The sequence below is a fragment of the Arachis hypogaea genome, chromosome 18, assembly GCF_003086295.3.
Source record: "Arachis hypogaea cultivar Tifrunner chromosome 18, arahy.Tifrunner.gnm2.J5K5, whole genome shotgun sequence".
Lineage (NCBI taxonomy): Eukaryota > Viridiplantae > Streptophyta > Magnoliopsida > Fabales > Fabaceae > Arachis > Arachis hypogaea.
The window spans coordinates 77,996,499-78,007,951 of NC_092053.1; the positions used below are offsets into that span (position 1 = coordinate 77,996,499).

Consider the following 11,453-nt stretch of genomic DNA (forward strand, 5'->3'; position numbering starts at 1 on the left):
TTCCTTTATCATCATCCAAGAGATATTCAAATTCTTCCTGCTCAAAGCGTCTGCCACAACGTTCGCTTTTCCTGGGTGATAACTTAACTTAAAATTATAGTCCTTCAGGAACTCCATCCACCTTCGCTGTCGCATATTAAGATCCTTCTGGTCAAAGATATACTTTAAACTTTGTGGTCAGAGAAAACTTCTAGTTGAGCGCCATACAAATAGTGTCTCTAGATCTTCAGAGCAAACACTACTGCAGCCAACTCCAAGTCATGCGTCGGATAATTTCGTTCATGAGGTCTCAGCTGCCGGGAAGCGTAAGCCACCACATTTTTATCTTGGATCAGCACACATCCAAGTCCTTTATGAGAGGCGTCACAGTATACTTCAAAAGGTTTCTGTGGGTCGGGTAGTACTAATACAGGTGCAGTTGTTAATTTCTCCTTAACCATCTTGAAACTTCTATCACACTCAGCCGTCCAAACAAACGGAACTTCCTTTCGTGTAAGGTAAGTTAGAGGTAAGGCTATCTGTGTAAACCCTTTAATAAACCTCCGGTAATATCCAGCAAGTCCGAGAAAACTCCGAACTTCTGTAACGGTCGTAGGTGGTTCCCATTGCACTACTGCTTCAATTTTTGAAGGATCTACTGCAATTCCTCCCTGTGATATAACATGACCCAAAAATTGCACCTTCTCTGTCCAGAACTCACACTTTGAGAGTTTAGCATATAACTTCCGAGTCCTTAGTATCTGCAATACAGTCCTTAGATGCTCTTCATGCTCTCTTTCTGTTTTTGAATAAATGAGAATATCGTCTATGAAGACTACTATGAACTGATCAAGGTACGGACAGAAAATACGATTCATGTAATCCATGAAAATCGCAGGAGCATTAGTTAGTCCAAACGACATAACCGTATACTCATAGTGACCATATCGAGTTCTAAATGTAGTCTTCGGTATATCTGACTCTTTCACTCGAATCTAGTGATAGCCCGATCGCAAATCAATCTTCGAAAACACAGTTGCACCTTTTAACTGATCCATCAAATCATCTATTCATGGAAGTGGGTACTTGTTCTTGATAGTGACTTTATTTAACTGTCGGTAATCTACACAAAGTCACATTCCACCATCCTTCTTCTTTACTAGCAACACCGGAGCTCCTCAAAGTGATGCGCTGGGACGAATAAATTTTTTTCCAAGTAGCTCATCCAACTGCTTCTTCAACTCTGCAAGTTCCAGTGGTGACATCCGGTACGGTGCTATGGAAATCGGTCCGGTTCCAGGTACAAGTTCAATGCTGAGTTCTATCTCTCGCTGAGGAGGAAACTCAAGTATGTTGTCTGGGAAAATATCAGGAAATTCCTTCACCACTTGGATTCGTTCTAAGCTTAGTTCACTATCATTCGAGCTAGCCGCTAACAGAACGTACCCCTCACAATCACTCCCGTCTAATGCAACTCTTACAGAATTCCGATATAAAGTATGAGACAGAAATGGTTTAATATCTAAATTATCAGACGGAATAACAACAGTTCTTTCATAGAAATCAAGGAAAACATGATACTTAGATAACTAATCTAACCCTAGAAAAACTTCTAAACCACATAGAGGCAAACAGATTAGATCATGTATAAAAGTTTTGTTCCTAATAGTGAATGGTACTTGCAGGCACACTAAACTAGTCAAAGCATTTTGGGATGCAGGTGTATGGACAATTAGATCAAAGTTCAACTCAGAGAAATCTAGTCCCAACTCACGAGCAACAGTTAAAGAAACAAAGGAATGCGATGCACCCGAGTCATACAGTACAGTTCGAAATCGATCTTTGACAATACACTGACCTTGGATCAGGGCGTCTGATTGCATAGCATCATCAGCAGTCATGGCAAACACTCGACCTTGTTGCTGGGTTCGCACTAGATTCTGAAAAAACTTTCTTGGGTATATCCTAGCTGTGTGTCCAGATTCCTCACAGGTAAAATAAGCGTTCGTTCCTTACAGCATCCAAATATAACATAACCATAACCATGGAGATCATAACAGCTATGAGGATAGCTGTGCCTCGCATCGATTCGTCATTCGGAACTCGATTAAACTATGTCTATTCGCAGTCATTAAGGTCATATCCGCACCAAACAATCAACATTAAGGTGATCAGTCTTAATATTTCAAGTAAGGCATGAACATTCCCAAAATGAGCACTCATAGACATTCATGCCAAATGTATCTTAAAGATACCCTAATGGCGTGAGACACACAAGCAGAGTATGCAATGAAGCATAGTCAGTCCACTCCCCAGGCTCTACTGGGAACGAACTGCTCTGATACCAAATTGTAACGACCCAATTTTAAGTACGCCTAGGACATACCAGAAACTGAGTGCTACCAATTTGTCATCCTATATATTATCTATTATTTATTATATGAGCCTGATTCGTTGTTAAAAGCGTAGTTAGTTAGCGAGGTACCTTTTTTTTTTGAAAACATTTGGATTAATAGACGGAATCATTCATAATCAACTCACAGCTGATAACAAATAAAACAGTTATAAGCAACCACACATAAATACATCACAAGTAGCTAGCAACATTCAATTATCCAGCCTTTATTAGAGTATAGACCTTTAGTTAGAACACCTCTAGGTATAGCTAGATAATAACTATATACATATACATACATACATACAACATCCTAGGTCTTGACCTGTCCAAGAGGTCCCTAAGCTGGCACCTAGGCTAGCCTAGACTCTATACTCACCTAGTCCCTCTAAACTACTAAAGCGAGGGAAAGTACGTTCTAAGTCTTCACAACTCAAGTCAGGTGGAACGTCATCAAAAGATAGAACATCATCTGCTACTCCCCTGCACGATCAGACTTTTCCATAGGACGTCTCTCTGGTACCTCATGAAGTATCCACAAAATAGGAATCTCGTACACAGGATTTAGGTTAAAGTGCGCATACGAAGGGTTGTAGACGTTGGCTGGTCTCACAGTATTTACATATAATCAGAGAACGATATTCAACCTAGACTCAGAAGACTATCTAGAGCAGAATCCTCTTCTTGCGGACGGTCATCAGCGAACTATGGTAAGGTACTCTTACTTCCATCTGAAGGGGGAAGGGAGAGAGAAGGGGTAAGAACTGGGGAGTTCTTAGTAGGGTCGGGGTTATTAGTTACGTTCATTAATTCTATGTTGTTTAGCAGACTATTAGCAGAATACAAGGAAGCAGTAATTAGAAAACACAGATAAGTAGAGAAGATAGAGAAAACAGATAGCAGAACACAAACAGAAGAATACAAGAAAATATCACAAGCGCAGAGAATGGAATACAAACAAGGAAAGCATACATTCATACCACAAACATAAAGAAGGAAATGCGCAACCAAGTATGATGCATGTCTAGGCCTAGTGCAGGTAATGAGCTCATCTGTCGGCTACTAACCCGCTCCCGACGTTATCCAGCAACCTCTGTCTGGATAAGGCTTTCCTATTGGCTATACCCCTGTGTACAGGAAATAACCCCTCTGCCACCACAGGGTCCACTGCACACAGGAAATAACACATCTGCCACTGCAGGGATGTACGCCAACACACCTTCTGTATACAGGAAATAACCCCTCTGCCACTACAGAAATGGAACAGGTGGTCACGGTACTTCTGTAGTAGGAAATAACCCCTCTGCCTTACAGAAATAAAATATAGATCTGTACCGTAGAAAAGCGTTCTCAGTGATCACACCATTATCTATCTGACTGCCTCACTGCAGCAGATGATCATACAAGTATATCTGGAGTTGCCTTAACACAACAAATGAATAAACACATCTCTTGGGTTGCCTCAAGCAACAAATAAATATCGCTTGGGTTGCCTCAAGCAACAAATCAAGCAACATAATCATTCTCATTATCATCATTCATCATCATTCTCATTATTCATCATCATTTTCACATTTTTATGCAGTACCTCTTTCTTTCTCTGTTCAATCATAATGTACAAACTTTACATCTTTCACTTTTACAACATCTTAATTCAAACCATTTCTCTTTATCACATTCCTCTTTTCTCTTTGTCTTTTTACTTTGCTCTGATTACTTTTTTCTCTGTATCCCTTTATTCTGCTCTGGTTACTCTGTTCTCTGTGTTTCTTTACTCTGCTCTGATTTCTCTGTTTAACGTATGTATTTAAAGCTTATGTAAATTTCGGTATGAATAGTTAGTCTGTCCCAATTATAGGTTCATTAAGTCTATACTGAAACAGTTTAACTTTTCATATAATACCTAACCCTATTCGCAATTCCAGGACTAACTATGTTGCCCTAGTTCGTTCACTAGTCTCTGTTTGTTTTTCTGTCATTAAAACTTTACAGACTTTTTCTTCGATTTTTATCTTTTCTTCAACTTTTTATCTTTTATTTATCTTTGCCTCACTAATATGTTTTTACCACTCCCTAAGTGTTTTATGAAAGTAATTATGAGATTCTGTGCTTAAAGTTGTCTTTCTAAAGCTTTTACAGAAAACTGCCTTTTCTGTATTATTTTATTATTTTTATTAAAATATTATTTTTAATTAAATATTATTATTTAATATTTTATTATTTTTTATTATTTTATCATTAAATTTTCGAAAATTAACTTACTTTTACTTTTAACCTTTAAAATTCACTTTTTACCACCCGTAACTTTTAATATTTCTATTTTTACCACCCTAACTTTCAGAAATTACTAAATAACCCCCCAAACACCAAATTAATTACTTCCTTGCCCTTTTATGAATCAAAAAGGTGTTCTTCATTGTTCTTCATTACACTCAAAGTGTTCTTCATGTTCTTCATAAATTCTTCAGATTCCTTCTCTGTTTTTACCCGTTTTTCAGTCTTTTCAGCAACCGATTTTTACTATAATTCATAATAAATTAGCAGCCACTAAAACCCCATCTTTTCTACATGATTTCAACACAAATTAAACCTCAATTTAATCTTAGGGTTTCGTTTTTCCAGCTGCCCAAGAACATGATCTTTAAAGCTTGAATTTCATCAAATTTCATCAAAATTTCACCAAAATTTCAACAAGAATCACTCATATAAATCATCAATTTCAAGCACAGACAAACCATATCATATTCACACAACTCAAACACAATCAATCAAGATTAAATTCGTCAATCCCTACCTGGTTTTGCTGCTCCTAATTCGGTTAAACTTTCTGGTGGTCCTTAACCACTTTTTCCTCCTAAATCACATCAAGAACAACTTTAAATCCAAAAACTCTCAACTGACCAAATCTCACTCAGTATGTTAGGAAGAGATATCTCACCTTAGACTTATTGGAAATTCATGTTTCTTGGCCCTCAAGTCAAGTTAAGGATGATTCCTAAGGAAGAACATCAAGAAAACACATGTTTAAGCATGTTTCCTTGAAAACCGAATTGAAATGGGAGGGAGACAGCTATGTCACCTTATTTCCATCCTTGATAAGTTATATCGTTATGTAAAGAAAGAAGAGAGGATCATTTTGGTGAAATCGGAGTTTTGATTTGAGTTTTAGTTCAGAAGAAATCAAGCTTTGAAGATTAAGTGTTCATGAAAGTTTCTCTCTTTTCTCTCTTGTTATTTTCGGCCAAAATGATGAAATGAGACAGGCTTGGAGGTCTTGGGGGTGTAAGGTGAGTTGTGATTGGTTGGCTTGGAGGTGGATTAAAATAATATTAAAATATCTCTGGTGTACAACTACTAAAACTAGGTGTATCGGAACACTCGTAAAAACATCTCTAAAAATTATTTTCTGAGCTACTAGCATAAATGACACTAGTAACATATTTATTATGAGAATAGTACATGTATAATGAGGCCTTAGCATTGCTAAATTCATCAGAGAGTGTTGGTGCTAAGCTGCACCAGTAAACCGTAAACCCGGTTAAACCGATTTTCTGTTTTTAACTAAAACTGACCAGGTAACCTTATAATATTATTCAAGAAGCTTCTAATACTAATATAATGATAATATCATCATATTATCTCTCTTCTCTCATAAATCGAGTCCGGTTCGTCAAACTGAGACTATTTACAAAAAAACCAAATCAAAACTTCTAACCGATACGGTTCAAAAATCAGGTTCTTCGTGACCGCGTTATCGAGCTTGTGTCGAAAAAGGTTCTAACTTAAAGATGACATAATGACAATAAGGATTGAGATACTTGATGATATATCAAAGGTTTTCCCCTTACTGATCTTCCGGAAAAATTCGTACTTTCAGAAAAGATTTCGTGTTCTCGAAAACCGGGGTTGTTACAACTAACTCAACATCCATGTTTGCAACATTGGCAACACCAAACTTAGTTTGGTGCCATGTGGTGTAAAGCATTTGTTCAAGGCCCCTAAGAGTGACATGATATGGGTTACATTTATGTTCTCTTAGTGTGCCTTGAACACCAAACTTGTTCCTCACTATATGTTGCACAAAAGTATTCATTCAAGTGCATGTCAAGTTGAGTTGAAATCCCTGAACCTTGCTTTATTAACTACTTTTAAAAGCATGTAAAATATGGGTTACCTCCCATGAAGCACTTCTTTAGCATCACTAGCTTGACGTTCTGCCTTTGTCATGGTGGTTGGTAATGCTTCAGATCTTCCCCTCTTGCACTCAACCTATATCCATTGGCTTTATCAATGATCTCCACATGTTCTAGGGAGAGAACTTTGTTGATGGTGAAAACCTTAGGTAACTGAGATGGGATGGTGGGGAGATGAGGTGGGATATCTAGGAAGTAAGCTGAGATCACTTTATCCCCTGGAGAGAAATTTTCTGTAGGGATCTTTTTATTCCTCCATCTCCTTGGTACTTTCTTCTTTGTTTCTTTTCCTAGGGAGATTTTGTTGCTGGTCTCATATGATTCTGGTGGTTTTGGCTCCACTTGAGTTTCCTTTAGCTGTGACAGCTGCTGATTCTCTTGTTCATCACCCAAAGGAATTCCAGGGTGTACAGCTTGTACTTTAATGCTTTTTTCTCCCACCATTGCTCTGTCATGCTCTGCCCTTAGTTCTTTGCCTTCCTGACTTGCTTCTTGTGAGGGTTTGAAGACGTTGAAGGAGAGTTGTTCGTCATGTATCCTCAGTATTAGCTCTCCTCACTCAACATCTATGAGCGCTCTGGCTGTAGCTAAGAATGGTTTTCCCAATATGATTGGGTGAAGGTGACTTTCTTCCATTTCCAGTATGACAAAGTCTGTGGGAAGGAAGTAGTTCCCAACCTTTACCAGCACGTTTTCAACCACTCCAATTGCTTGTTTTTTTGAGTTTTGTCCGCCAGCCTGATGACTACGTCTGTGGGCATCAGCTCATTGATTTGCAGCCTCTTCATAATGGATAAAGGCATTAAGTTGATGCTTGCTCCCAGATCACAGAGTCCTTTGTCAAACATTGTTTCTCCTATGACAGGGGATGTGAAAACTCCCTGGGTCCTTCCTTTTTGTAGGCAGCTCTGGTTGAATGAGAGTACTGCACTCCTTGTTCATCACTATGATTTGTCATCCCTTGAGTGAGCTTTTCCTGGTCAGCAGCTCCTTCATGTACTTGATGTATGAGGACATTTGTTGGAGAGCCTTGATGAATGGTATGTTTACATGGAGGGATGCAAATATGTCAAGAAACCTTGAGTATATTCTCTTCTCTACACCACTATTTAGTAATTGGGAAAAGGGTGCATAGAGCCTCAGCAACTCTTTCTGCGTAATTGTGGTTTCCTGAGGATTCTCTTCCTGCTTTCCTGCTGATGTATCTTCAGATTGTTCTGATGGTTTGTTCAGGTCTTCCTCAGTCTCCTTATCACTTATAGTAACCATCTTGCAATCTTCCCATCTGACTTTCTTTGCTTCACCTCTCGGATTTTTCTCTGTGTCACTTGGGAAGCTATCAGTAGCTTTGGGAATCTTCTCAGATAGGTATCCCACTTGAAATTCCAGCCTCTTGATGGTGTCTCCCTGATTCTTGATATTGGCTCGCACCTCCTCTTTGAACACCTTGTTATCTTGAATTTCCTTGCATATGTCTTCAAGTAGGGTTTCAATCCTGGAGAGTCTATCTTCAGATGATGGTGAGTTGAGATTGGAGGGGTGAGAAGGGCCATTTTGACTTTGGTATGGATGTTGAGGTGTGTTGTTAGGTGGGTGCTGATATGATCTCTGTGTGGAATCTTGGTGAGTTGCATTGTTGCTGGGGTTGTGGCATCTCTGATCTTGGCCTTGATCCTGTTGATTTTCCCACCCAAAGTTTGGGTGGTTCCTCCAACCAGAATTATATGTTTTGGAGTATGGGTCATGGTGCTGCCTAGGTGAATTTCCAATGTAGTTGGCCTGTTCTTGATCACCCTCTGCCTCTTCATTCACTCATTCTTGAGTTGCTGCTGAAGTAGTGATTGCTGCTACTTGATTCCTCTCCATCTTCTTGGTGAGGTCAGCTAATTGCTTGGTAATCATCTTGTTTTGAGTTAGCAGTGCATCCACGTTGTTCAGCTCCATCACTCCTCTAGTGTTGCCTCTTTCAGAAGCATACAAATAGTCATTCTCAGCTATAGTCTCAATGACATCTATGGCTTCTTCAATGATCTTCTTCTTGTTCAGAGATCCCCCGGATGAGTGGTCTACTGCCTTCTTTGATTCATATGAAAGACCTTCATAGAAAATGTGCAACTGCACCCATTCATTAAACATATCTGGCGGGCATCTTCTTGTCAGGTCCTTAAACCTCTCCCATGCTTCATATAGAGTCTCACCATCTTGCTGCCTAAAGGTTTGTACCTCAGCTCTCAACCTGTTGATCCGTTTAGGAGGATAGAATCTTGCCAAGAATTTGTTCACCACATCTTCCCAGGTTGCTAAACTCTCCTTTAGAAAGGATTCCAGCCATTTAGATGCTTTGTCCTTGAGTGAGAAAGGGAACAGAAGTAGTTTAGAAGTGTCAAGATGAACACCATTAGACTTCACAGTATCGCATATCCTCAGGAAGGTGGTTAGATGTTGATTGGGGTCTTCTTGGACACTTCCTCCGAATGAACAATTGTTATGAACAAGGGTGATGACCTGTGGCTTTAGTTCAAAGTTGTTGGCATGTATGGTTGGCTGTTGGATGCTACTTCCACAGTTTCCTGGGTTTGGATTGATGTTAGAACCCATAACTCTTCTCTCTTGCCCAGCCTGATGTGCTGGACCTTCTCGGCCATGGTTGTGAGCCTCTTCTTCATGATGGTTCTCCATATTCTCATCCATATCTGGTTCAAAGTACTCCTCCTCTTCCTCAGCACCAACTACTCTCTTTCCTCTTGCTTCCTTCCTTAATCTAAGGAAGGTCCTCTCAGGTTCAGAATCAAAGGAAGTTGAAGCCCCGCTTCTTCTACCTGTCATACAACTAACAAGGCAAAAGCAAGAAATATAGATGCAGATAGTAATTTCTACAGAAATATTGTTTGTGTGAGTGATGCAATATATCAAACAGTTAGTGAGTTGGTGACTGAATTGTAAACAACTAAGAAAAATGGGTAGGGGAAAGGGAAGAAAATAACTGAACAGAAAGTGAATTACTCAAATGAACTTAAATAGTACAAAATAAAAACAAATACTCAATCTAGTTATCCAACAATTTAATCATTGTTGATACAAAATCAATCCCCGGCAACGGCACCATAAACTTGATGCACGCAAACTTGTCCTTTAACAAATCTCCCTCGGCAAGTATACCGAATTGTCGTCAAGTAAAAACTCACAATAGAGTGAGGTCGAATCCCACAGGGATTGATTGGTCAAGCAACTTTAATTGGAAGAATGTTCTAGTTGAGCTAAGCAGAAATTGGGTTGAGAATTGCAGGAAATTAAATAGCAGGAAAGTAAATTGCAGAAAATAAATGACGGAAGGTAAATTGCATAATCTTAAATGGGGAAGGGGAGTTTAGAATGAAAGTAAATAGCAGAAAGTAAAGAGAATGGGTAAGATCAGAAATGGGGAGTTAATTGGGCTTAGGAGATGTTGCATTCTCCGGATCAAGTTTATTTTCATCTCTTCCTCAATCAATGCATTCATTGATCTCCTTGGCAATCTCAAGTGATTGAATTCCAATTCCTTGGTAATTCAATCTCTCAAATCAGATCAATAGCCAATTCCTTGGTCTAATTGCTCATGAGAAGAGATGAAGTGTGGTCACTGATTATACCACATGTATTTCCAAATCAAAGTATTGGGAGAATTATATGTCACCATATCCGCCTAAACCCCAATTTGGTCCAACATGAGAAAGCAATTCTAGCATGATCTCTTCATTCCTCTTCCAAGGTTCAGAAGAGATCCAAGTATGAATAGCTTCTTTTCCAAGATAATTACTCAATTCGATGAAGATTGAAAGCTTTCTAGTAAAATCAAGAGAAATGAGAGAAGAAGGATTATGAAAACTATTATTGATCCATCAAATTACAACAGAGCTCCCTAACCCAATGAAAGGGGTTTAGTTGTTCATAGCTCTGGGAATGAAAAGCATAGATGGAGAGTACATTTTGAGAATTAAACTAAAAGTTGCAGAGAAAGTAAAATATAGAGAGTAATTCTAATAATGCCAAAAGCTCCCTTCTAGTTCAAAGCTCTCCCTATTTATACTATTCTTCTGATCTTCTAGTTGGCTCTTCAAGTCTTGGATATGGGCCTTTGGATCTTGAGTTGAAGCAGTTATCTTCTTCAGTGGGCTTAGCTTTACTTGCAGAGAGAAAGTGTGAAGTAGGCAGGGTTTCTAGCTTAGGACATTAGTGGCGTTAACGTTAAGTGAAAGTGTGGGTTCGAGAACGTTAGTGACAATCATCTTTTTCACTAACGTTCCTAACCCAAGGATGCTCTACGTTAACTTCAACGTTAGTGGCATCAACGTGACCACTAACGTTGCTTCTTGGTCCTTCGCACATGTTATTGGGACTTACTTTTCCAATAACGTTGAGAATCCTCCTTTCTCCGTACGTTAGAGTTCACGTTAGTGTGGCTAACGTGACCTTTAACGTAGGCTTGCCACATCTTCGAGAACGTTAGTGACACTTACCTTTATCACTAACGTTCCAAAATGCCCCTACTTCCCACGTTAGAGTTCACGTTAACTAGGTTAACGTGGCTTCTAACGTGGTATTGCTAGCCATCTCCAATGTTAGTGACAAAGGTGAGTGTCACTAACATTGGCTCATCATTCCTTTTACTCACGTTAGCTTCCACGTTAATATAGTTAACGTGGGAGTTAACGTGGCTCATAGTGGCTCATCCCAACGTTAGTGACAAAGGTGAGTGTCACTAACGTTGGCGATTCTTTGCTCCCTCCACGTTAGAGTCCACGTTAACTGAGTTAACATGGCAACTATGTGGCTCAAAGTGGCTTAGCTCAACGTTAGTGACAAAGGTGAGTGTCACTAACGTTGATCATTCTTTTGTTTCCCCATGT

General features: G+C 39.2%; 1 non-coding gene across 1 annotated transcript; it reads left to right on the top strand.

Moving 5' to 3' along the window:
- Positions 1-8,698: 8,698 nt before the first annotated feature.
- LOC112773359 (small nucleolar RNA R71) lies at positions 8,699-8,805 on the top strand. The gene has a single exon (XR_003187913.1). It is a non-coding gene; the product is annotated as a small nucleolar RNA R71 (small nucleolar RNA).
- Positions 8,806-11,453: the final 2,648 nt, after the last annotated feature.